The sequence below is a fragment of the Prosopis cineraria genome, unplaced genomic scaffold (assembly GCF_029017545.1).
Source record: "Prosopis cineraria cultivar Desert tree isolate PC_DT_omini unplaced genomic scaffold, ASM2901754v1 PC11, whole genome shotgun sequence".
Lineage (NCBI taxonomy): Eukaryota > Viridiplantae > Streptophyta > Magnoliopsida > Fabales > Fabaceae > Prosopis > Prosopis cineraria.
The window spans coordinates 26,715,757-26,720,798 of record NW_026555342.1 but is presented as its reverse complement, the minus strand read 5'-3'; positions in this window follow the sequence as shown (position 1 = coordinate 26,720,798).

The following is a 5,042-nucleotide window of genomic DNA, read 5'->3' as shown; positions in this document are numbered from 1 at the left end:
TGCCACTACGCTTGTTGACATTGAGCATGCATAACTATTGAACATCCTCCTAATACCACTTTCAATCTTAACAATGAGGGTCCTTTACTGTTCCCACTAGCATGAATGTGAAAGAGCAGGCTCTAATTTTCTAGAAAAATCAAGAAAGTTTTGGTAATGATAGAGATGGTGTCTAGGAAGAAGTTGGCTTGACTTCAGTAATCCCTTGAATGGAATCCTAAGAGTCAACCAATAAAGAAGAACAAGAATAAATTCAGTGGTTACATTGGTATATGGTGACTTAATTAGAACTGGGCCTATCAATTAATGACTAGTGTGACATTGATGAAGCAACAAAGGAGTCAATATGAAAACTGATTGAGGTAAAAATAAAATTCTTAATTAATAGATTGTGTTGTTGTAGGTAGCATTTAATATAACTTATGCCTTGATTGTCTTATTGAACAGGTGAAATTTCACATTGATTGCTACCTAAGAAATATGTCTTTCATTTAGTAGCTAAGGCATATTAGTAGTTCTGGTACCACCATTGGAAAGAAATATATCATCTGCTGGCCAAAACAATTAGTGGTGAGGTTTGCCAGCCATTGAGAGCACTTGTTAGACAAGATCAATAGGATGCTTTTGTTACCACCCATCTCAATAATGAGTTTTAGGCACTGAGCCAGTGGAATAAGGATTTGAGGGCCAAAAATAATGATATACCCTACATAGGATCAAGCATAGACTATTCAAGCATTCAACCAAGAGAGATGTGTGTATGGTGTTAAATTTAATGGTTTTTACTATATTAATGATATGAAAAATCTTTTTTTGTCACTAACTTGTTGCATGTTTATCCATTGTATAGTTTACACAATCAGGCATATAAAAGGACTTCTGTATCCCATACCAAGCTTTTCATTCTAGCCCAGATAAACAAAAAGGGCACAATTACTTCTCTACTATTTGGGAAATAGTTGAAAAAGTTTAAGTACAATCTTTAAATAATTTAAATAATTTAATTTCATATTTCCTTACTTAAATAGCCTATATATCTTTTATAGAGTGTCTTTTCAAAGGAAGCCTTCAAAGGTGAGCTTTTCAAGAATGAAGATATCTTGAAAAAGGCATTAGGCAATAAGGATTCACCCCTATCATTTTAGGGGTATTGGCATGGGCATCACCAGAAAGGAAATGGTGGAGAAAAGGAGGCTCCATAAAAAGATGTCGATATTGAGCTTGAGGAGTTGAAAGCACAAGTAGCATAGCAAGATGAATTTAAAAGTGATAATAATGAAGACCCATAGACTTAGGAGGTCAACCCCAGAGACTGGCCATACTCAGAAAGATAGCTTCACTGGTCTAGCCTTCTCCTCATCACTTTCCTAAGGTATATAAATTATTTTTAATTTCTTGATTACACTTAACAATTATTATTTTCTTATTCACTTATTCTTTTTTATGTTAGGGTGAGGTAGAATGTATGTTCTAGGTCGATAGCCCAAGTAGACACAAGTTGTCACAGAAAAAATGTACAATGTCTTGGGCAACAGTTCTCTGTGAGCCCATATTTGAAGGGTTAGTGAAAGGGCTGATAATTAAGCATACTACTAACCAACTACAAGTTCCTCCAACCAAACTATAAATTAAAACTTATAGTGCCAGCCCAAAGGGAAAGACCCCCAGACAATTAGGTCAGCTATCAAAGATCGAGAAAGAATAACTTTCAAGCTAACGCTAGTGGATATTCCTCTTCCTTTGCCAATGACAAATGAAAACATACTAGCAAAGTATGTACGATTGGCCAAGAACATAATGGCATAGTCCATAGTGCTGAACAATGACATGTATTGAAAAGAGGTTGGTGAGATCATTGACTTTAACATTGTTAATACTGTCTTGACACAAATGTGGTCGTCGATAGGCCAATTAACATTTATATGAGGTACTAACAATGACATGCCGAACGATACTATTTTTGATTCCTTATCTGAACAGGTGAGTTAATTGGGTTTTTAATGGAATTTATTATCTTTTTGAATTCAAAATGTAATACGCATCATCAAATTCTCCTAAGAGACATTGGATGCTTGTGATTGAGCTGGCATATCTTAAAGCTCTCCAAAGTTGTATTATTTGTTTTCCACTCCTCCTGCTGGGGTCTAACTAATGATTAGATATGATAAAGCTATTCAATAGGTAACTACATTTAGTAACTAAGATTTATTTGTATTTAAAAATTCTACCTCTCTAACATTTTGTCTTCCTTATATTAAGGTTGTAGTGCCATATCGCATCGATACAAACCATCCTAACAAGAGATCGTTTAAAGAATACAAGGATGCCATGAATGGAATGTAATATAGGTATGTTTATTGCGATTACTCAATTATTTTTCATTTTCATATCAATAACATATATATTTATTGTTTTCTTCATGTAATGTCCCCAGCAAATTGGACAATAGCCATGATTGTGCTATTATGTGATGAGAGATATGCTAAAGAATCCTATATAGCCTTCTAGTCTAGATTTGGTTGAAATTTGGAACCTTATATAGGATGGTTGTAGAATAGCTGTCCTATATTGGGCTCCATATAAGACGATTCCATAATAATTGTACTATATATCATTGATAATGGAGGACAACCATCTTTTATTGGGAAAAACAACCATCCTCTATGATCATATGTATTGTAGTAGAAGCAACAATGGAGGATACTCGTGGGAAAACCCTCAACAACTAACCTCTGCAATACCTATGGCAACCACGACGGTGATAACCATCTACAATTACCCATGGTGTTTGGACGGTAGAGAAAGGTGGGGTTTTGGGCAAAAATGGTTGTTTCATGGTGAAGGGAAAAGTTTCAAAAGAGGAAGAGAGCATTTGAAGGATCTTGTGAAGTAATGAGTGGTAAAAATGGAGGCATCTGAAAATTTTTAATGAAGCTATAAAATAGTTTATTTCAAATAAATGCCCTAGTCTCTAGAAAAAATATTAAAAACAAGAAGTCTATATACGATTATTCAAAGCAACTGCTATATAATTTCAGAAAACTATATAATAGGTTTATAACAACCTTTAACCGCCTTTGAAAAAAATTAAAATATAGAATATAATAGTGATTTGTCCTAATTGCTGTATATAAACCCAAAATATACGCATTGGTCAAAAATATTAGAAGCAAAATCGCAAAAAGGAAAAAACAAAACAAAAACAAACTTGCTCATCAAATATAGATGACATAACAAAGATCATAAAATTAAATTTTTTAATAATGAAACCTATGCGAAAAATATAATACCGAAGCATGCCCCCCCACATACCCTATGAATGATCCATTTGACCAAAAAACAAAAACAAAAAACACAATCAAAGAAGAAGAAGAAGAATGTGTGATCATATACGGTAGAGAACGTGTTTGTACACACACGTGTGAATGTAAAATAGAGGAACATTTAGGCTATGAATGTTCGCCTAGATATTTTCTCAAACAATGCAATTAATATTTCTGAAATTTTACTGGAACCTAAGCATAGTCTCGAGGAAAGACCAACGACTTTTACTTGGAAAAGTTCAAGCAAAGACTTTGAATTGTCCACATTTATTTCTGGTTGCGTGTTATCTTCATTTATTGGTGACCTCAAATCTTTGCGTCCAGATGAAGGAGATGCCGCGGGCCATGACTGCAATCAGGGAACCCCAAAAGTCTCTCTCTACACATTAAGCGTGCTAAATAACTAATCACATAAATTAAGAAATTATTTTAACTAGAATTAAGGTCTATTTTTATCTCTACTTATTTTAAATTATTGTTAGAGCAATATGACCCTTAAATAATTAAACTGTCGCAATGTTGTTCTATTGTTAAATGGGCAGACATTGACCGTTAACTATGTGACTTAAAAATAAGTTTGATTAAAATATAATAATGTTGCCCTTAAAGTAATTAAACTGTGACAGTGTTACCCTGGACGTTAAGTTGGAGTCAGCAAGGTTAATGATCACGTTTGCCCATTTAATGTTAGGGACAACATTGTTACAAAAATAAAGTTTAGGACACTAGATACTCCTATAAAAATAGTTTTAAAAGACAAAAATAATCATTTAATCCATTAAACCTATCTATTAGTAAAATATGGTTATTTTTCTAAAATACCGGTTTTTAATAATTTACATTAGAAAAGCTGATTCAACGTCCTTAACAAATTGAACAACGCGCCTCTCAATCCTACACTATCCCTTACATTAGGATTAGAAGGATCATAAGTATTAATTGGTCTAAAACTCACATTAAATAAGTCTGGTCTGATGGGAATGGGAAAGCGAGAAGAAATGAACAAAGAAAAGAGAGAGATGGAAAGAGAGCAAGGATCTTTAAAAAAAAAAAAACTCAAAAGGGAGGCAAATGAATATCAAAGTTCATTCATTTAAAAAGGCATACAAAGCCAATGTATAAGGCGCTATACATAGGTGTCAACCTTGACCTAAGAAATTAAAGCATTAAACAAAAAATATTCTATAACAACAATACTTAAATGTAAATATTCTAAAAATTTAAAAAATAATCTAGTAATCTAAAATATTATACACTTATTCAAATTAAATTCTAAAATCATCTATTCTAATAAAATAAAAATAGTCAATCTAATTAATTTAGTTTCCCATCAATATTTGACCAAATCAATCATTTTTGCCTAGGAAATAACGCATACATTTAAAGTGGCTATCATTTTTTTATTGATCATATTCGATATATGATCGAATATTAAATGTGGACATATATTCTGATAGGGATTCAAACCTTATTTATTATGTGTGAGACACTAACCTTTTCTATTAAATTAATTTTTCTTGGTGACTATCATTTTTAAAAGTTAAAGATATATAATTTTTGATCTCGACAATCTCAAGTTTTCTTGCTCAAACTTAGCTTTTGGTCTTCAACAAAACTACGTTGCAAACACATAGAAGAAAGACTTGAATAAAGTCAGTGCGTACACACCTTTTAAGGGGCACTACAAATATCTGTCCTCTTGTTTTTTGATATCAATAA